This window comes from Ambystoma mexicanum, chromosome 8 (assembly GCF_040938575.1).
Source record: "Ambystoma mexicanum isolate Mex_15411 chromosome 8, UKY_AmexF1_1, whole genome shotgun sequence".
NCBI lineage: Eukaryota > Metazoa > Chordata > Amphibia > Caudata > Ambystomatidae > Ambystoma > Ambystoma mexicanum.
The window spans coordinates 944,498,505-944,521,674 of record NC_090929.1 but is presented as its reverse complement, the minus strand read 5'-3'; the positions used below and the strand labels follow the sequence as shown (position 1 = coordinate 944,521,674).

The 23,170-nt window shown below is 45.6% G+C and overlaps 1 protein-coding gene across 4 annotated transcripts in view; it reads left to right on the top strand.

The window, feature by feature from the left end:
* TSPAN14 (tetraspanin 14) overlaps positions 1-23,170 on the top strand; it is a 449,587-nt gene that overhangs the window by 7,646 nt on the left and 418,771 nt on the right. For 2 of the 4 annotated variants that reach the window (XM_069610832.1, XM_069610830.1), the window contains exon 2: positions 7,595-7,696. The exons of the other annotated variants lie outside the window; for them this stretch is intronic. The gene's annotated coding sequence lies outside the window, so the exon portion shown is untranslated. The remainder of the gene's footprint in view (positions 1-7,594; positions 7,697-23,170) is intronic. 4 annotated transcript variants of the gene reach the window in all.

The following is a 23,170-nucleotide window of genomic DNA, read 5'->3' as shown; positions in this document are numbered from 1 at the left end:
CCCTCTGCATTATCCACAAGGCTTTCTGTCTGGGGCCTAGGTCCAAAATACCTTCAGCTATCCCTCCTGTAAATACCTCCCCTCTCGCCTCCCTCTGGGTCAGTCGTTTATCAAAGAAACAAGCTGGGGGTAGATCTGTCTTCGGCTTGGGCCTCACTCTGGAACAGCCTCCCTGCCACTTTGAAACTTCAGGAGAACCATATCCGGTTCTGGAAATCACTCTCTCACTCTCTCACTCTCTCACTCTCTCACTCTCTCACTCTCTCACTCTCTCACTCTCTCACTCTCTCACTCTCTCACTCTCTCACTCTCTCACTCTCTCACTCTCTCACTCTCTCACTCTCTCACTCTCTCACTCTCTCACTCTCTCACTCTCTCACTCTCTCACTCTCTCACTCTCTCACTCTCTCACTCTCTCACTCTCTCACTCTCTCAGCACCTGGCCTACCCTCGGTCCTCTGGGCCCAGATACCTGCTCACCCTGCCACACACCTGCACTGCCTCCTGGTAATCCCTTGCACTGGGGGTCTGTGTCTGTAACCATACAGCTCCCCGTCCCCCTTCAGATATACCCTGCCTGCTGCCTTAAACCCAGAACTTGCCACTTGCTGGCTCCACTACCACTATTTGTTGCCTTTTATTACTAGTTTAGTATGTCTGATAAGTGCATGGAAACCCACCGGCTGCACGCATCGACACTTTTTCCACTGCACAACATATAAGTGCTATTCGCGCAAATGCTATCGCTATGCCAAAGGCCGTATATGTTACCACTGCTAATGTTGCAATGCCACTGATTGCTGCCAATGATGTTAACAGAACCAATATGTCCCCCACTGCCCTGCTAGTGAATGATGCCATTGATGTTAGCCCATCCAATGTGTCCCCCACTGCCCTGCTAGTGAATGATGCCATTGATGTTAGCCCATCCAATGTGTCCCCCACTGCCCTGCTAGTGAAAGATGCCCATGATGTTAGGCTGGTCAATGATGCCCATACTACCTTGCCAACCTATTCCAGCACCAAACACTGCAAGCTGCTGCCCATCGCCCCACCTGCCATAACCACTAACAAAAAACCTGTATCAACCTCGCATGCCAAACCCTGCAGTCCCGTGCCCACATTCCTTGCCTGCGCCCTTGTCAATGCCCGTTCCATCCCAGCACACACGCTCGATGTGCATGATCTTATTACCAGAGATAAGCTCGACCTTCTCTTTGTATGTGAGACATGGCTCCAAGACACCTCTGGCTGACGGTGCCACCAGGTTACACCATATTTAGGCAGGATCGGCTAGGACAAAGGGGGGGAGGTGTGGCCATTTTATCCAAGGATACCCTTGACATCAGGACAATTCAAGGGGAATTGGGACACAGCGCTGATTACCTTGTCATCAAACTTAAAACCTCACCCAACTCCACCATCGCCTTTCATCTTGTATATCGCCCTCCAGGCCCACCAACTGACTTCCAAGAAGCCCTTATCCATTCTCTCTCACACAGCCTGAAAAAAACAACCAAAGTAGTACTACTGGGTGACCTTAATTTTGGCCTAGACGACCCCCATGATGCCAATACCTTACAATAAGGATTAGCCACCTTAGGGTTTGTCCAAACCATCACCAAGCCCACTCACAGGAAAGGGCGTACCCTTGATTGGGTTGTGCAACACAATTGTCCCATTCTCCTCCCCTCCATCTCCCTTATTCCATGGTCAGACCACTTCTGTATTAACTTTAACATTGACATCTCCACGGTATCCTCTAAACCCACCATCCTTCTCCCTGCCGCTCTATCAAGAAGCTCCAAGAAGCTAACGAAAGATACTCTCCTTCCTCACCTTCATGCGCCAGCATTGCAACCACCATTCCCCAATGATCCTGTTCTCCTAGTTAACACCTTCAACCAGGTGATAACGACAGCAGTAGATATCATCACCCCTCTTATGGCTAAAAAAGCTAAAAAAACTAAGCATTCCAATGCCTGGTTCTCCCAAGCATTCTTGGATCTGCGTTCCAAGAAAAGGGCATCACTTGCCACATGGAAAAGAAACCCTACCGAACACAACAAAACTGTCTTCAAGACCATGGCAAGAGAATACAAAACGTCTATCACACATGCCAAAGCTGAATCCTACAACACAAGGATTAATGATGCCAACTTGGGGACTAAGGAAATCTTTGTAATCTTCAGGGAACTGGAATCGCCTTCAGCTCCACCATCCACCATTGTCAAAGATGAGAATTGGTGCAACCAAATTCAAGCAGCTATGCTTGACAAACTCGACTCCCTGCACACCAAAATCATAGCCCATCAACAAGCTCTCTCTTCACTTCTAGCCCCCCACACGGCTCCCTCCACATGCAATACAGCCAACCAGGCACCACAATTTGAATTCTCTGCCATGAGCGAATCAGAAGTCACGGCACTTATAAAGTCCATTAAACCCTCCAACTGCAAAGGGGACGCCTGCCCAGCTCACATCATCAAAGATTGTGCGCCAGCCATCACACCCTTGGTTACTGCCTTCATCAACTCGTCCTTCCAATCGGCTCACGTACCCACTTCCCTTAAAGAAGCCTGGGTTAGACCACTACTAAAAAAAAACATGTCTGGACCTGCTGATACCTGGGAATTACAGACCTATCACCACTGTTCCGTTCCTCCTAAAGATCTTGGACAAAGCAGCTTACCCACAAGTTCAAAAATTTATCGAGGACAATCACCTTCTTGGGCTTCGCCAGTCTGGTTTTCGACCGCGTCATGGCCCCGAAACAGCACTACTTGACCTGAAAAATCAAATAGATGACCTTAGAGACGCGGGCAAACCTGGGCTCCTTCTGCTCCTAGACCCCTCTGCCGCCTTTGACTTGGTAGAGCACAAAACCTTGTGCCACCATCTCTCGTCCATGGCAAATTTCTCTCCAAAGGCATGTGAATGGATCAACTCGTTCCTTAAGGAGAGAGTAATGAAGGTCTTCTCGGATTCTTCTAGTGCCACCCCTAGTACTATTAAATGTGGAGTTCCACAGGGCTTGTGCATATCCCCCACCCTTTATATCCTCTTCAACAGACCCCTGTTCAGAATCCTGGATTCCCTGGGCATCTCATATACCAATTATGCTGATGACAACCATATGCTCATACCTCTCGCTGGGGATTATCTAGCTGACACCAACACCCTCAACCTCATCCACTCCACCATTCAATCCTGGATGGCAGACAATTGGCTCTGTCTAAACAGTGAAAAAAACGAACTCCTGTTGATTGGATCTCCATTCACACTGAGCAAACTCGACAAGGAGCATCAAACCTTCACTATTGACAACATCCCCATCACAGTATCTCAAGCGATTTAAGACATTGGGTGTGTACCTCGAACCAAGCCTGACTATGGACAGGCAGGTCAATGCCATCGCTTCCTCTGCAGCGTATCACTCCAAGCTGCTGTCAGACCATTCTTGACCAAACAGAACTGCATTACTATAGCTAGAGCCATCATCGGGTCCAGAATAGATTACTGCAATGCCCTCTTCATTGGTACCTCCCAAAGAAACCTGGCTAAACTCCAGATAGCCCAGAATAATGCTTTAAGAGCAGCAGCAGGCTTATCACGGAGGGAGCACATCTCAGCCCTCAGGAGGCAGGTACACTGGCTACCTATCAAGGAAAGGGTTGTCTTCAAAACACTAGCCCTTACCCACAAATGTCTTCACGATCTCGCTCCTAGGTATCTAATGCAAAGAATCGCCAGACAAACGGCGTCCAGACCTTCCAGGTCCGCCTATGCCAATCGCATCCTGGTTCCCTGCACACAGAGTGCGCGTGCTGGGGGCTCGAGTTTCCCAACAATGGCGTTCTCTCTGGAACAAACTGCCAGATCAGATCAATAGTCTCATGCTGCCTTCCTCAAGGCCTTAAAAACGAAACTCTTTGTCTGATAGGGCATATCCCCTTGCGCAATATTTTACATATGCTAGCTCACTGCATTGTACGGCACATACCATGCGCTGTAGAATACTGTATTCTGTAACCAACATTGTAAGCAACTGTCTGTAAGCTTTTTCCTGGGCCGCTTATTGTAACCCACAAGACTGCCTTCTTAAGTATCCTTTATAGCGCCTCGATGCCTGTGGGCTGCAGTGCGCTCTACAAATCCAAAATAAAATACATTATTTATTTATTTGAGTGTTTATCTATTTTTCCTTGTTCCCCCCTCCCTTGCCTTGTCGCGCTCTGAAACACTTGTGTCCGAGCGCGATACAAATAAAATCTCATGTAAGCCAACCAGGTTCCCCATGGTCAGAAATGGGAGCTAAATAGTTCACCGCAACTTCGAACCCTGCAGGTGTTTTTATTCCTACCTAGTAGCTGGCTGCTGCCACATTGCTAGCAGGCAAGGCCCTACTTGCCCACCTCCCACCTCAGACCTCCTGGAATGGGAGTGCATGTGAACGTTGAGACAATGTGCAATAAAGAGTGAGCAAAGGCGATGGTTACATCCCTGAGCTCGTGTTGGGAGCATGGCCCTTAGCGTATATTGATAGCATGGCAAACCTCCAAAAGATTTAAGCCATTGTTAACACTGGGCACCTGTGCTCATGCTCTCCTTTTTTTTTAAAGCAAGCTCAAACGAGCATTGGCAATGCCAAGACTTTTGTCCTTTTGTATAGGCATGGGAAGGCACTTGCACTTGCCAGGCATTGCTGTAGTGGTCTTAACTGGCTGTCAATGGTAGCAGCTGCAAACTGGTGCAAGTACCTGTGCATCTAATAACAGTGCCTGACAAATGCTTAATACTTATTCACAAGGCTAAACTGTTGGCTTTGCTAATGCTTGTTTTTTACATGACTTGAAAGACACCCATAGTCCCTATACATTGAGTGGCTTAAGGCAGACCTGGTTAAGACTTTTAATTACACCAGTAGTGGTTTTACAGTTCCAATGACTTCTTTAACTCAGAAGACTGGGCACTTCAAGTGCAAAGTTTGACGGTAAGGCTTGATTAAAGTGAGCTAAAAGAGTTCCCGTGAGGTGGTGTTTTGGGTGGGAATGGCCATTGGGATTAGCATGGCCATGGTCTGTCAATGGGTGGGCAAATAACCAAAACATCACCTACAATCTGTCTCTCTCATATACCGTTTCTCCCTATTGGTGTGCATACATGCACATAGCACACCATTTCTTACTCGCCAAAAGAGTCAAATAACACTAGTGGCAAGTGAGGATATTGCATATAGGCGCATATCATTGAAACATTGTTGGCTGAGTTGCTGTTCAGAGGGGAACCGATGAGGGCGAATTTGGTCTTGGAGGGGTTACGTTTGAGGTAGGCAGTTTGGCATCCAGGAATGGGTGATGGCTAGCTAATTGCGGAGACGGCTGATGTCCTTTGGGCTTTTTACTCTCATGTGCACGAAGTGGAAGAAAGGTCACCAATTTGATGCCTGGTGGTTACAAAGATGGAATAGTTAAATTAATTTAGTATTTCAACGCACAAGTGCAATTCAAATCTGGGAAAACATTCTGTGAGGTGCATTTCTCAAGGAAAGGGGAGGATTTAGTGAGTTGGAAAAAGGTCAACTGGAAATTGAGCTAATCTGTGTTCAGAGGATCAAGTCTTGACCATATTGCAGTAGTGACTCTGTGTGAGATCAAGCAAAGGCACATGAAAGTTGACAGAATGCCATCTTGTGAGGGTGAAGGCTTTTTTGATTTTTGTTACTGGGAAACCATGCAGGTCATTTTGTTTTTGAAAGGAGAGTCTGCTGATCATGCCACTCTTTCATAAATGCTTCATGCCAAAATAGTACTTGTGCGCTTTTGCTGTAAACAGTTTGCTGACATCTAAAGCCCCAGCTTTGTAGAAGCGCAGAGATGGTTCAAAGTTCACTGTGTCTCCCTGATAGCTACTGGAACCCAGGCAGTGGCAGCTTTCGGCCAACTATTTTATAAATCGATATAGGATGAGGCAATATCGCTAACATCGAGCTATATGTATATTGTTACATATACTATTTATTTACATTTTGATATTTACACATCTGTGTGTTGTCGTAGAGGAACACTGTATTTGCCCTTTATTTTGATCAATGCCTTATAAAAAGGGTTGTGACATCTCACATGCAGTTGGCGGCTTACAACTAGGCATTTAACACACATAGCAAATATCGAGATGTATATGTTACATCGCCATTCGGCCGAAAAATATTGAGATGTAATTGTATGCCTCGGTCAAAAACATCTGGAATCCTGTTTTGCTGCAAGACAACTTTGAGCCAGATCGACTGCGCACAAAGCCTTCGACCCGCCAGAGAACTTCTGGTGCTGTCTTTGGCAATCTCAGTGATCTTCAACGCGCTAACAGAATCTCAAGCTAACCAGACACCAATTCCATCAGTTGTTGCGGACTGTCCAGCAACCTGGCTGTGGGCTCGACCTTCATAAGAGAAACTAATTTGAGCTCTGAATCGACCTGCTGGAGCTATTGAACTTACCGCTAGTGATTGCTGACTAGGCACCGCGGAAGGGTTCATAGTCATTGCATCGACGGCCAAACCGTTGAATGCCATACCATTGGCGAAAAAAAATGCATAGAAAAAAAAAGTATTGAATGCATTTGTTTTGAAAACATTTTAACGGGGGCCCTTAAACAACCACTTTATTATTTTTTTTACCTTTAAAACCCATTTTTATTAAACTAAACCCTTTACCATTTAAAAAAAAAAGTGCATTTGATGCATTATTTTCAACGGTATGGTATGGCATTCAACGGTTTGGCAGTCGATGTAATGACCAGATACCCGCTGAAGCCATCCTGTCGCCGCTGACTCGACACCTGCTCATACTGTTGCAAGGGATATATTTTCAACATCTCGAATACTGAATCAACCCTTCGGGAACATGCTTCATCTAATCAACTTGACTCTGAATGCCAGTGGAATAGCATCGACTTGGTGGCTCTGAATGTGCTATGAATGCCAGGCAAAAGATTGAGAGACAAAGAACTAAGGTAGTATGAAAAGACCTTGTCTCATGGCCCACTTTTGGGACCATAACAATTCAAGCCCCACTTCGACCCCCCGCAGTTACCGATTTGGTTCTCAAAGACATGGTGATATTGTACCAGTCTTGTGCCTGAACTCCCCTGCTCAGCTACCCAGAGTGCCCTGGATCCCCTGGATCCCCATACCTTGTACAGCGCCCTACTACCCTTTAAAATTGCTTTAAACCCTTCTAATCCTGCTGTTTCGAGTGGCATCTGAATCCGCCAGTTTTGCATGGTTTTCTGTAATTTTGACATTGCAATATTACCGTCTTGTGCGCTTATGTCCTTATCATGATCGCTTGCTCTGTCAAATCTTCCTACGCGCTTTCTTCCTTGTTGTCCTATGTCAAGCATTTGTGTGCTTGAAGTTCTGCTTTGACCACAGACAGATGACAAAGAGCCTTTACTGTCGTTCCTTGCCTAAGGCCAGGTGTTTTGACCGACATTCCCTTCTTTGTCTCACTTGAGTACTTTTGTGTTGCATGTCTTGCAATAGCACACCTTTTCTTCATTGTCAGTTCTCCTCTGATTCTTTTTATTGTTCTAGCTGTCAAAGGTTCGGGTGGGAAAAGACTTATTGTAACGGTGTACAATGATCTAGTCACAAATCAGCTGGTTTTCTAGAGTGCAACATTGCAAGGCGGTACAGGTATGTATAGTATTGCTCTTTAATTTGATTTCTGTAGCCATTTCTGAAGTTATGTTGCTCTAGGTTTATTCTCAATGGTTTAACAGTTTTCCCATGCCTTTCACTGCCTCGGACCGCCAATGCACTTTCGTCCTCTAGTGCACTCAGTGGTGGCAAAATGTTCTTTGGGAAAATTCCCCTAACAGTGATGTTGCCTCTAATATGCATTATTTTGCCTGCTGTTACTCTCACGGCCAAAGCTCTTCTACTCGCACTGCCACTATATTCCTTCTAACGTGCATGATCTGTTGGTGTTTCTCATTGCTAGGTATGTTCTGCATGCACTGCCTCTGCTATACTGCTGTGATGTTGCCCCTGATGTGCATTATTTACCTGTTCACATCTCCTGTCTAAATGGTTTCCTCCATGCTACCGTACTGCTGCAAAACCCGCCGGTATAAGCACACTTCTAAGTTAATAGCACGGTCACAGGGCTCGAAATTAGGATTGGATTAGCAAGAGCAAGCAGCTCCTGGGTATTCAGCAGTAACCAGGAGCTACCATTGGGGAACGAGAAGCTAGTATGTAGTGTTCTGCAAATCTAACTTCCACGTAAAATGCAAGCCTATGTGTGTATCGATTATTTATGACCTCTTATGCTTTAAATGTCATATCGATGTGTCCTAATGTTTATTTCTAGATAGTCCCAAATCCTCAGAGTTAAATTTACATAGTTATGTTTTTTCGGCATCAGTTGGTCTTGGGAGCCAAAAGTAGCTCCTGTTAACTTTGAGTTTTAAGCTAACCATGCTCTTCTAGGCTACAAGCAGGAGCTAAATATCTCCCAGGGCCACTCAATTTCGAACCCTGCTATCATGACTGACCACTTTGTGGCCTACCTAAAGTCCGCCTATTACTCTGCTCGCTCCAATATCGTCTCTAACTTGCTCCGACACCAGCACACCCCCTTCACTGCTTCTTGTCTGCCGATTGTCTGATGCAGCCCTTTCCCTTCTTGATACCTCGCGAATAGACCGTACCCATTGCTTCCCTCTGACATTTGCAATCCTAGTTACATAGTCTCCTTACTGCTTCCACAACCCCTATTTCAACCTCCGATATATATGCAATCCTGCTTACCCTTTTTTGTTTGAACAACCACTGTGCCTCCCTTATCCCGAAGCTATGCCCCCCCCTAATGTACTACTTACTCTAGCCTCTAATCACTTGTGTATGTCTGCACTCTTGCAACCCCTTTACCTTGTAGCGTGGCCCTCGAGCATTTTGCACTGCCACCTATTTTGTCACATGTGTGTGCACTACCTTGTGTAGCTTCCCATGTATCCCATTTCTAACTTACGTCTGTTAACACTGTTCTAACTGAGCATTTACGATCTAGTCTCGCATGCATTTGTATACCGGACATAGCCCCCTGCACCATGAGGCATGGCTTTGCCGGTTCTGTGCATTTACTCTAAATGTGTCTTTTTTTAAGAAGGAATACTTATCTGCACTTACCGTAAGTAGCGCCCTGATACCTGATGGTTTGGTGTGCTGCTATGAATGCAAAAAATAAAATATACTTCATGTGTGATAAAGAGCAGTTTGTCTCCTTTCTTGCTTGTAACTTTGTTATTTTACGTTTACTGGATGTTTCTCAAACGGTTCTATCCGCGTCCTTCTGGGCATAGGTGGATTGCCTGATGAGCTATTTGTAGAAAAGGTGGTGGTGCTGGTACGGTTTGCCTACTGGTCATTGCAGCCTAAGACTTTTGCTGATGTTTCCTTCGATATATTATAATGTTAGATTGTCTCTGTAGTTCCACAATGTGTACTCTTACTCATTGCTGTTAGGCGGACCTTTCTGGTATTGTGAGGTCATTTCCACCTGGACCTGTGCTGTGCTTTCATGCAAATGATTTCGAAACATTGTGCTATGCCTTCTCCTCTGGCTGTACCCAAGGGCCCTTTGCAATCGGACGTTTGTAGTGCCTGATCAAAACATTGCAGACCTGTTAGTCTGGCTATTCCTTCTATGGTAGTGCCCTCTCTGGTGCAATCTTCCCTCCTAGTTTGTGCATCCACAGGCCATAAATGAAAGGCTACATAGGTGTTTGGACTGCGCCTCGGGTGCTTTGCTTTTACGAGCACTCCCCCCGTAGTTCCCCTGACAGTTGGAGCTATTGTAACAGGTTAATGGTCCGCAATTGTCAGCTTGTGATTGGCTCTAGCCGGCCGCTGATGCTCTTCAGCTGCTGCTGATCTTTGCGCCATCCCCTCAGCCATGTTCTTGGCATGAGTTTAACAGCTTCTCTTAACTGTTTAGCGAAGAGGTAAGTCCGGTATTTCTTCTTAAACTCTCTGCCGACCCCTCCTGTCTGGCTAACTATGGCCCAATCTCCATCACTTCCTTCCTGGGCAAGCTCCTGGAGAAACTGGCCATCTCCCAGCTTAATCTCCACACTGAATCTATTGGTTTCCTTCATGACCATCAGTCTGGCTTCAGAGCTACCAGAAGGACGGAAACTGCTCTCCTGAACATCCGTGAAGACCTGCTCTCCAACCTTGACTCCAACACTGGTTGCGTCCTCATCTTGCTTGATCTCTCTTCTGCCTTTTAACACTGTCAACCATGCCATCCTGCTCAACCGTCTCCGTGATAACCTGGGTATCACTGGTCAGGCTCTGGCATGGCTGACTTCTTTCCTCTCTGACTGACTCTCCCAGGTCCAACTTGGGTCCTTCCTCTCCGCTATCTTTTTCTCTACCTGTGGTGTCCCCCAGGGATCTAACCTCTCTCCCTGGCTGTTCAACCAAGACCTGGCACTCCTTGCCCACCGCATCGCCGCTCTCTGCCCCAATTTTCAGTGCTATGCGGATGACGCCCAACTCATTTTCAGGCTACCCTCGGCCTCCTCCTCTCCTTCCCTCATCTGTCTGTCTGTTATCCAGGAGTGGTGTGCTGCCAATGATCTCTGCCTTAATGCCAGTAAGACTGAGATTCTACTCCTCAGCACACCCACTCCCTCCTTCCCTACAGCTCTCTGGCTGGCCTCTCTTGGCCCTCTTCCTGCTCCCACCTGCAAGGCTAAAAACCTCGGGGTCATCTTCGACTCCACACTCTCCTTCTCTCCTCACATCTCTAAGAAGTCATACTACCAGCTGCACCTCCTCAGAGATATTCTTCCGTTCCTCTCCTTCCCCAGAAGCTCACTGTCTCCAGAGCCCTGCTTCTCTCTAGGCTAGACTATTGTAACAGCCTCTATCTAAATCTGCCTGCCTCTACTCTCCGCCCTCTGCAACTTATCCAGAACAGGACTGCAAGACTTGTCCTTGGCCTCAAGCCCAGGGATTGTATCTCTCCAGGACTGAAATCTCTGCAGTAGCTCCCAGTGGTTGCGAGGAATAAGTTCAAAACCCTCTGCATTGTCCACAAGGCCTTCTGGGGCCTCGGGCCACAATACCTTCAACTTTCTTCCTAAATATCTTTCTTCTCGAGCTCTTCGTTCATCCGCCTCCAACTCCCTCAGGATCAGTCGCTTCTCCAAGCAATGGGTTGGTGGTAGAGATCTCTCTTCGGCTGGGGCCTCCCTCTGGAACAGCCTACCTGCCTCCTTGAAACTTGGGGAGAACCATCTCCGGTTCCGGAAGCACCTCCAAAACCTTCCTCTTTGCTTCTGCTTTCTCTCCCCCTCCCCCATGCTGAATTCCTGGCTGAAACTGCACTGGTTTCCTGGCCACCCTTCTGATCTCGGGCCCAGGCCCGCCAGTTGCACGCCTGCACTGCCTCCCTGGGAACCCCTGCACCTGGGAACTGTTTTCTGTATGCTTTCAGTCCCTCTACCAGCACTTATGTCTGCACTTGGCCAGCTGGTGGCAAGTGCAAGCTGTTTTTATTTATCTTATTTACTCTACTATCCTATGTACTGCACTTTCCCCCCCCCCTCTCCCTTGCTCTTTTCCCTTTTCCCCCTCCCATGCACTTGCGCGATCTGAATGACACCTGGCATAGTAAGATCGTTGTCCGTCTTCCCTTTGTTTCCGTTCCCCTTGCCTCGTTGCGCCTTGAAACACTTGTGTATAGGCGCGTTATAAATGCCATATCATATGGAGAACACTTTATTAAGAAGACATGTAGCCGACATGGCACTCACCTTCAACTGTCTCCCGGTAGTCACTCCATAGTTCTTTCTTCACCACCAACCACTTGGCTGCCCTTTTCTCTTTGTCTGATTCTCTTGCCATGATAGGGTCAAGTAAACTTTACAGCATGCCATAGAGGCTAGCATTTTTTTTTAATTATTTTTTTAAATGTACGATTTAGTTTAGTACATACTTTTCATAATACATCTAAAGGAGATAAGTCCTCTGAATTTCCATAAAACGGCTTTCAATAAAGGTGGGGGGGGCAGAATGGTCATCTGGTCTTCTAGGCCTACGAACTCCCATGTGATTTGCGAGTTGTCATTCGCTCATTTGAAGAATTGTTGCCTTAAATTTGGTTCCTGCTATAACTAATGGGACCTTGTGTCCAATTAGAAATTAGACCACCATTCTTCTGTTAAGGATTCCAAGTTTTTGCTTGCGTTCGCTAGCATGATGGATTTTGTTTCGCATAGAGCAGCACGTTCTACGAGCAAATGCTTTGTAGACTCAACAATGTGGTGTTTTATGCAGAATAGACAGTACATTTCGGTCTGGAATTTGGTTTTGCATTCCCAAGACCTGTCTCGTTTGTGGTATATTTAAGCAGATCCGCATAAATAGGTTTCTCGGGTCAGATGAAGGAAATTTAATCAAGTACAGTGGAAGCTTTCCAATCTATCTTCGTTCTGGTTCCATTGGTATTCGTAGACTATACTGAGATCTTTTTTATTTTGCGTGTTTATCCAGCCCTGTGCCCGGATTGCTGATTTCACTTGGTTCGGGGGCTAGCATTGTCCAAGTTCAAAGCTGTGCCACCACCATGTGCTCAGCAGTACAAACTGGTTTCTAACAGAATGATCTTAAATATGGAATGGCTGGTCCGTCCAGGGCCTGCGTATTATCAGAGGAAGTCACTGACCTGCTTATGCCAGAAGGGCTGAGTTGTGACCCAGAGCCACGACATCCGAAATGAGCCTGAAAAAATTCAAACGACAACCGTGTGAGCTTGGCGTGGCCCCAAAGAGGGTAGTCTGCCTTCTCCTGCCTACCCACCAAGAGATTGCCTAGATCCACATCCAATACAGCGTTCTAACAAGGAAGAGGGGGCCCTTAGAAGGCGGATGCTCCAGAAGCGCCTACAAACCGAAGGCTCACGATTGACCAAAAGGCAATTGAGATGCTCATGCTAAGGTGAAATCGCATACCAATAAACATTAAGCCTGATTGGAGTATCTCTCCCCTCTGTCCAAAAAGGCTAGAGAGGATTCCCAACTGCCACAACATGGGCAGAAATGGGACTTTGAGAACCACACCACGAAACCCCCACCCCCCTTCTCCCCCACAGCCCCTCTTCTCTCTCCCTCGCCCCCCTCTCCACAGGCAACCCAGTTAGACCTGTAGCTGCTGATGGGAATCCTGGAGCAAGACACCCACATGGCTCCTAAGTTCCAGTGCAAATCAGCATCCTTGGAAATCATTCAGGACAACTAGGCCGCGACAGGCCAAGGTGCTGATCAATATCGTCTAGCAACACCAGAAGTGATGCAAGAGTCAAACTGCACTAGAAAATAGAACCGCGAGTGAAGAACCCCACTTCTGCTAACGCTAAATCAGCTCACCAGAAAAAGTATACATTTGGTGACACGTAATGGAGCCAGATGGGGCAGGGTCAAGACCAACGGTTGGTTTGCATACAGGCGAAGGAGAGGCAAGCCACAAAGAGGTGTCGGAGTCTTGAGTCAGCTGAAAAAGTGATGCCGGTAGTAGTTGAACCTAGATGAGCAAAAGGCTTCTGTGACTGTGTAGCATACAAATTGCTGGAGTTTAGGTAATCGTATTCCTCAGACCTTGAAGGTAATCTTCCTTGAACCATGCATTGACTGAGACAAAAAATGCCTGAAAACTGAGGCGAGATTGCCCAGCAGGTTGGACCGGATACATCCAAGTGTTTCACATACTGACAATTTCTAGAAGCACACAGTGGATAGCGTGGCTTCTTGCAAAGAACATGAGGGCCAAGTAGGCCACCGTTAGTTCAAAATTCTTTTTTTTTTTAAGGGCACGTTCAGAGGAACTCAAGTTTCCCAGTGGAAAACTCCACTATACCACTCCCACCAGCCTCAGGAGTCTGTGCTCCAACTCCACGAAATCCATGGTGAGCCTAACAAATTGACAGAGCCATCCAATGCCGCCATATGGTGGGCCTAGCAACGTGCCTTGGCTTGTCATGTGCGGAAACCTGCAAACTCTGATTAGTAAGGCAATCCATGTTGCAAAACAAAATTTCATGCTTGTGCTCGTTAACCCATTTAAATGAAGGGTCTGGCAAAATGGCTTGGAAGGTAAATACATTCTGCAAAAGAGCCTTCTCAAGTTCAAAAGGGAGATCATAAACCAAGCTAACCACTCATGAAGCTTGCAGCAGGTCTTCCTTACCTTTGAGGGAGGGGAGAAACTGCCAGAATGGACAAGAAATGAGATTGGCAAGAGATCGGAAATCGGAGATTGCGAGAGGTAGAGAAGGGGAGAGATAAATTGTGTAATTACGAGGCAGATTATCAGAAAATAAGTGGGCTGACTGCTTGGAATTCATTTCCTCAATATGATTTTGTTCTGTCTTCCACTGCTGTAGTTCAGTAGCTTAAGAATTATTGCTTTTTGCAAGCTGCTAGCCAGGCACGTCTTGCTAGCCCCTTGACGTAAATGCCAGTTCTCCACACGCACACAGAAGGCTATTTCTTACTTGCAATTGGTGAATGTTCACTCTCCGGTGGCTTCCTGCGAGTGAACATTTTGTGGCTTGGTTATGCATGTAGTGTAAGCCTCTGTAAAATTCTGTACAATTGTTTTGTATTTTAGCCTGCGTATTTTTAAATGTAACGTGGCTTTGCAATGGAAAAGCTGTACACCACCTCCCATGTTTATGCGGATTATGAAGAGTCAATAGTACAATGGAGAAGGTTAGAATTTTTTTTTTGTTTTTTTTGGGGGTGGGGGAGTTGCCCCCAAACCCCTGTTTTTGGTGTAAAAAAACCTATTTTTTTACCTATACTAAAGCAAAAAAACATACATTTAAAAAAAAAAAAAATCGATCCTTTTGTTTTCGGTTGAATTGACTCGATCCTTTTGTCATTCGACACTTTTGAGTCGAAACTTTGACCGACACCCAATGGTGAACACTGTAGGAAGTTATTTAACGCTTTTGTTATTGGCATTGGAAGACCAGCAATGCTGAAAGCAATCACCTGAACGTTCTTGTGTAGCTGCATAATGTGGGGGATTGGAAAAAACGAAGACCTTTCCAATGCTGGGATTTTGATGTTGACAGCCATGTAGAAACCTGCTTGAAATGGCTGTAAAACTTTTGGATCATATTAAAAAAAAAACCACGCAAACAAAATATAGTATTTGTAAGGCATTTATTTTTCAGCAGTGTGCATTGACCAGGTTAGAATTCTGTAGTTAATATTGCACCATTACTGGTTTTGTCTGCCAATTGTGAATTTTGGATACTCGCTGATGATCAGTCGCAATCAAGTGGCCTGGTATTGATGAAAAATGCCTTGCCGGAATCACACCTTTTCTTAACACTCATATTATTATAAATTTTGGGCAAGCAAGAGACCCTACTTTGGGGTGAACCTAGTGCCCCGGCATCTTACATTGACTTTTATCTGTAAAGTATTGGGAGGAGCCCCGACAATAAAGCTCTTTTGCGAACACTTATAGGTGTCTACCACAGGTCTTCAAATGGCCAGCATGAATATTAGATAAGTTTGCTTGAAACGGATCGAAAAGGAAAATCCTTTTGAGTTGTTAAACCGAAGAACCCTTAGGTTTGTGGGCCGATTAGGGCAGCACGCTTCCGCTTCTATTGTATTTTAAAATCAATGGCTCTGCTTGAGTAGGAGTGCAAATGGTGTAAGTGAGCGTTAAACCTCGACGTGATCAGCCTTCTTCCTGTCCCCTCCCCCATACTTTGTGCTTCTTGCACCCTCATTCCCCACTTCCATCTTGTTCTTCTTCTCAGCTATCCACCGTCTCCCCTTTTTACACTTTCCCCTATTCCCTTTCCTGAACTAGTGCTCTCTGTTATTGCCCTAGCTGTATTCCGCGGCACATTATGTATTTTAGGGCAGGTTTTGGTTGAAGTGAAAATCCCTGCCTTCTGTTTCTGCTGTGGCCATAGTGGTACGTTTTATTTTACTTTGAATGATTTTCTATTCCTTTTTTAAAACCTCTTTTGTGTGCTCCTAAAGGCGCAACTACACTCCCCCCCCCCCCCCCCCCCCAGACGAATCGGTTAACTATTTGTGTGAAAATAAGCGATTCCTTAGTTTGCAGTATTTAAGATAATTCTGGAGTCGGTTTTGGTATGCATCTACTTTTTTTATTTATTGTTTTTCATAAATTAAGGAAATATGCTGATTTTATGCTGTGTGTGAAAACTGCGATTTTTGACTTTGGTAATTTGCGTTCCAGCTGGGGATACTTTACGCAATGTTGTTTATAACCTTTTGTGTTTTGGTTTTAGGCGTTATGGGGAAGTGATTCCTGTCGCCCGTTTTTTTGTCTCTAGAGCATATAATATGGCTGGCATTTTCATGATATAACATGACAAATCTACTACCTGGTACTAAGTGGTGGTACACGTTTAGTTTATATGGTGCTTGTGGAGAGATGGGGAACATGGCATTTGTGATGGCTGCACATAGCTGGTGCTTTGACAATTAACTTGTTCCCACTCATTAAACTGGCTTGTCGCGTGCCAGCAACCTTGTTGGACCCCCAAAAAGGCTGCTTGCAATACGTGACAAGTCCCATCGTTTATTCTGCATCAAGCCGGTGCTCCTATCCTGTGCGAGCAGAGCTGAGGCTTATGGCAAAGCCTAGGTCATGCTGTGTTGCACAAACGCATGCCATTGACTTCTCATGTCAGCGCTTTTTCTGAGGTCTTTTCCCCTACTGCATACTCATTGGAGGAAGGACTTTAACAGAGTGCGATGATGAAAACAGCAATGCTGCACTCCCTATCTGATAGGGTTTCATGGTATAGGAGTGCAACGTATTCTTTCCTACGGCCTCACAGGAAACACCCGGCCCATATGGAAAAATCCCAACCGAGTGTCTTGGCCAATGCTTGTTGCTAAGCCTTTTTTTTAATGACAAAAATGCAGAACGCTGCCTTTCTTATGTAATAGGTCACGGCTTGTTTATTGTCCTTGTGACGGAGCTGAAACACTGGCAGTCCAGGATCAGGAAGTGGTAAAAAAGGACTTTTTCCCCCTCATAATAAAAGTAAAATGTTCTCAGTCCCAAAGTTGTTTGCATATCTGTGATGCATACAATTAACCAGTATCCCTGTTAAGTAGAGGTTACTTTTCAAGCTTGTAGGAACATTGTTTTTAGATCTTGCTATACACACTATTACCACTGTATGCAGTTTTGATTTGAGGCATGGTGAGTATTACCCCAGATCAGGGCACAACCAGATTCTATCCTACACTGCTGCATTTGATGGGATATTTCTAAGCCAGAAGGCAGGTTTTGGCTGCCATGCAATTTCCACCTCCAGAGAGTGACTTGACATTTTGTTTTTGAACACTTGTTATAAATGAGTAAGTAAAGGGGCACAAATGTCATCACCGAAATGTGTACGAAATGCTTACAGCATTTATTAGCTTATCTGTGTCCTTATGAAGGAGGGAGCCAACATTATGAAAAGGTCAGCATTGGCCTAAAATGAGCACTGCAGCTCTCACTGCAAGGCTATATCTTCCCCGCTTAGCAAGATCTGCAGTAAGGTGTAACTTTAGTCTCCACCCAAAGAAAGTGACCCACTTAAATGTAGAAACCACTATATTGGGGAACATCATCACTGGGGATTTAGTTGGGTTGCTGCTTGCAGCTGTAAAAAGCCCGCTTCGGCTTTAAGTTGGAACCACTCAACAAACTGGAGCTCTTGCTCCACGAAAGTGGTCCCAAGGAAGATCTATGGTTGTTACATTGTACATGTGTTGGCTGTTTGGCATGCCATTAAAATATTCTTCTTTATCACATTTATAATTGTGACTTTCATGATATGGTCTCGTTCTAAAAAGTGGTTTATCTGGTTTCTACCTAGGCTAGCCTTTGGACCTGTGGGTTTGCAGAACTGAATCTGACTCCCATAAAGCTTCGACCCATCTAATGGCAACCCAGTAGCCTTTAGGTGAGATGGCTACCTTTCAGGAATTCGTTAAATGCAGCTGCAACAGTGTGCACATGAAACCTGTACTTTCATTTTAAAAAGCCCATTCACATTAGGCAAGTGAGTTAATATTATGTAGTTGTCAGTTGGCGCCACAGTCCTATCAGTACAAAAGCGAACAGTCAGAGGAATGATACCATTAATCTAGATGATCGATAGGCTGAAGCCCTTCTGATACATGGGTTTATTTTCAAAATAAATGTCAGTGTTAAAATTCAATTAAAAATATTCTTTCATATCTGGTGGTTTAGCTCTACCACTTGACGATGTGGGTGGTTAGTACACATAAATATGAAGCAGCATGAATGCTGAAGGAATAAGATTTGGTAAATTGCCAGGATACTAAGCAACTTCTCTTATAGTAGACGAGGCACCAGCTGAACTTAATTCCTTTGATGTTAAGCATGAAGTAATCTAGCAACCCTAATGATTGACTAACGTACCTTTTTGGAGTGTTTAAGCAAGTTATCTTTTTGCGAGCACTGCAATGTTCCTTAACTGATTAGTTGTAGTGCATGCTCAGCAGCAGAGCGATGCAGACGTGAGCCCACAGAGCTCTGTGGCCGGCCTGTAAACATCCTGGATATTCGTGCCTGTATCGAGCTTGGCCGAGGGCAGAGAAACGGGCAAGCTGAATCGCCACCTCGCGATTCCAGGGACAGATGCAGCACCACCTGCAGAGCATTTTAGTGTGGCAAGCCTGGGAAGCCTGCTGCAGTGACAAGCAGGAAAGGAACAGGCTCGGACGCGGGCTGTAGCAGCGAAGGTGATCAGCCTGGCAGGCTGAGCGTTTGAGGGTCTCTGAACGCTGGAGCGGGAGGAGGCAGCTTCCCGTCTGTGCAGAAGTGAAGGGAGAAGTACCTGCCATGAGCAGAGAGCTCTGCGGAGACCCTGATGTGACCTAGGATGTGAGTCGGAGGCCCAGGAGGGGAGTTTGGAGAAAGGCCTCTGATAAGTGTCAATCGAGGTCGGAGTGCGTGCGTACAGGGAGCAAGTGAAGGAGCCAGGAGAGAAGGCCCTCCAAGGTATTTAAACCGTCACCATGCACCGGCTACAGAGAAGGGGGGCGGGGGGAGGAATCCTGACTGGCAGACGCTGCACAGGTGTGGGTAGTGGTCACTCCAACCAGCTTTTGATGACATCTTTGGCCTCATTGACTGCATTAGGAGAGGAGGGTTCCTGGGGGAGAACCAGTAGAAAACACGTCCAGTACAGTGAGGAAAAGCGAGAAAAGAGATTAAAAAAATAAAACACTCAAGACAAAGTACACCTGGCAACATAGAAAGACAGAGTATAAGAAAAAGGCCAGTAGCAGACGCAGTGATTGAGGAAGAGAAACCTAGCCTGAGGCAGATAACTACAGAGACACTGGTGCTGGACCCCGGCCCAGGAGGGTACACTTAGGGGGACAACCCAACACTACTAGCTTGGGTTGCACATTGACAAGGTAAATGCGACACACTTGCAGTGCCAGTGGGCGTCAATTCGACCTCACCCTCCTGAGGAGGAGCAATTGTGAAAGGACAACAAAATATGGAGGCTGGGTCATCGACTTGGAGGACACAGTGGAGCCGCTGCAGAATTAGATTAAGGCCCTGGTGGGGTCTACAAGGATCCACGAGGATGCTTGTAGATACTGGAGCATCAGGGACGACCTCAAAGAGAGTCAGCGATAAGTTGAAAGCGGGGTGATGGGGCGGGATTATGCTGACACATGTCTGGGACAGATGGATGGGACACGGGGGTGAGAATATTGATGACCGGTCAACCACACCCCAGACCACTGCTCCATTAGTCCTAGAGAGCTGATGCTGATAGGACGGATGGACTGAAGGGTCACACTGCAGTCTTTACGGATGACCACAGCATGAGTATGCTGCATTTGAAGGTGCAAAGTTTTTTGGTTGCAATTTGGAGTGGGGGGGGGAGTTAACGGTTGGTGATGTGGGGGGGAAAGAAGGGGAGTTGGGGGTATAGTTGTGGAATGAAGGGGGGGAAATTAGGGGTATGGGAGACACGGAGCAACAAGCGAAATGGTACAGTGGTTGCTGTGAAGTGGACAGCGGTTTGATGGAGGGGAGGAGCATGACTCCATATGGGGGAGTGGGACCGGGTAGGTCAGACGGGGAAGGGGTTGGCATTCAAGGGGAATGGGCCGATCGGGGCCGGATGCAATATTTTGGGGGGATCGGATGGTGATTAAGATGGGGACGTGGAATGTTCGGGGCCTGTGGAACAGGTCTAATTGGGCAAAGGTACAGAAGTTTCTGAAACGCCATACCATTCAGGTGGCATTGCTGCAAGAAAACTCATTTGGCAGGCACTGACCTAGCAGAGATCTGCAGGAGATGAGGCACGGTGGTGGGATTTACACATTCATCATATTCAAGCAGGGTGTTGATTTGGATAGAAAGTATGGTCCCAATACAGATTGAATCGACCAAAGGAGACTCGATGGGGCAGACCTTTATGGTAAAGGGGAGATTGGAGGGGCAGAGCATTTGCATAATTAATACATACGCTCCTAGTGTAGACAATGAGGAAATTAAGTAGTGTCCGAAACAGCATTCCCGACATGGAGACTAAGGGTGGAGTCGCTGGAGGGTGGGATGTTCAGGACCACGATACAGGAGGAAATAATTGGATTCCTAGAGCAGAAGCTCTTAAGGTGACGCTAAGAGGGGTATGCATCTCCAAGTGGTGGGAATGCGGAAGAATCTGAGCAACGGATCAGGTGTCTGGAGAATAAAATGGGCAAGGGATGCAGGGTTGATACATCTACTCTATAATAGACCAACGGGAGGTTGGATTTCCACACAGTGGGAATTAGAAAGGGGAACTAGACTAGACTGGGCGGTCCGGTCTCGCCACTGTTCGCCATGGCATTGGAACCCTTGGCGGGGTATTTTAGAAAATATATGCCAGAGACTGGAATTAGGGTCCAGGGCATAGTACATAACATATCTCTATACCCAGATGATTCATTATTGTATGTAGTAATTCTGGTGAGAATATTCAGGTGTTATTGGAGGTACTGTACAACTTTGGACGGCTTTCTGGTTTCTTGGTGAATTCAGAGAAGTCTCTTCTGTTCCAATTGGGGGACTACGTGGACGTCTGAGGGAACTGCTCCCACAGTGGGAGGTGTGGTGGGAATTGGTATCTTTCTGTCTGCTACCTGGGTGTCATTATTTTTTCATGAAATGGAGGAAACCTTTATTTATAACACAGGAAGGGCATTATCGGGTATAGGTGGAATTTTGGAAGACCTTACCATTTGTTCTTAATGGGGAAAACCGCTCTGTGCAAGATGGTAGTGTTACATAATTACTTTATTATTTTACACACATACCATATACGATTAAGAAATCTTCTTTTAGAATGCTGGATATAAAAATTGGGGAATTCTTGTGGGGCACGGGTCGCAGACGGTTGGCGTTGGATACATTGCGCAGATCGCGCACAGATGGGGAGGCTTACGCTGTTGGATTTTGAAGCTTACTTGATGGCAGCTCAATTGCAGATCAGTTACCCACTGGTCGAAGTAGAAGTTTTAAGAGGGCAGAATGTCTTTATCGAGAAAGAGGGGGCAGGTATGAACTGGGGTTTAATGCTTAATGAACTAATGACAACACCGATCTTGCGACCGCCCTGAGGAGGGACCAAGTGATGCTGAAAGGTTAACTGAGAAGGAGAGAGTGGGAGGCTTACTCTTCTTGTCAAATGCTCGATCTGAATGAGTGCCAGAATTGTTTGAAATGTTTGCCAAAATTAACTGTACCAACAAACCTGTTACTTGTTTGTGACGGAAATTCATTGAATGACAAAAAGGAAAAATTAAATGTTTAGCTACAACTGATGACTTCACTGTATGCTTGTGACACAACCTGCTTTGTGAAGGACCGAAGTGTTTCTGTTCCCTTGCACTAAGCGAACTGTGGAATGACTCACCAGAAGGAGATCTTAGGAGGTTCAAGGTTTCTGAAGAATAGGGAAGGAATTGACTGCTATGTGACCCAATGGGGTTGATGGGGAATGAGCGCAATATACTCAGTTCTGAGGGAGACCTGGAGAAATCTTCAGAAGAAATTGAATCTGTCACATATCAAGGCATAAATTAGTTTTGCAAAATTGATTAGTCAAAATTGCTAAATAAAAATATTTTTATTAGCAATTCAACCTAAACGATGAGCAATTTTTGTAACCATATTTTAAATGGGATGATCAGTTTATTGCAACATGACATCAATGTAGACTCAGTTTGTGTCTACCATTTTTGTTTTATTGCCATGCTGGTCAGAACATTTTGCCAGTGTTTGGTATAAAAGTGCACAACCACATGCAGCTGGTTGGTTTAAGACCAGAGAAATCTTTTGTATAAGGAATCTGCTAAGATGTATCTTGAGATGTGCTTGGTGTACATCCTCTTTATCAGAGTGCCTGGTCTCAACTCCTCAACCACACTAGTGTAAAAAATATACCAACAATCTTTTCTGATTTCAACTCTGCTGGAGGAGGACATACACGCCGGGTTTAAAATTGGTTGATTTTTCACCTGATGTGCACCGTACAAATCCAATAAAACCAGACATTATGATAGCCTGTTGAAAGTGGAAATTTTTGTGCCAACAACTGCTGCCCAGAACACAATCCAGTGCCTGAACTGTAGGCTGGGCGGAAATCCCAGCTTCACTGCTACCTTGTGTGATCTTTGACCTATCTTTTCAATTATTGTGCCTGCAAAAATTGGAAATAATTTTTCAATCGCAAAAGCCTGTGTTCTTCAAAATGTTAAAATGCAGTGCTTGTTACATCTACATAATGTAACACAGTGGCCTTTGTTTCATAATTTCAATGTGAAGTTTTGACCCATGGACTTTCTCAATCCTTTTTCTACCCCTGGTACACTCTACTGGCAGGATATTCGCAGCTTTATCCTTTTTACTTATTTACTTAAGGATTTTACTTATCCTTAAAAGGGGCATGATTATTTCCTTTTTATATTGGTTATCACCATTCCGCAATCCCAAGACTGGGTTTTTAACCCTGTGTTTTCTTCTCTTCTTATCCCTAGTTTACACTCCTGCCAGGGTATCTCA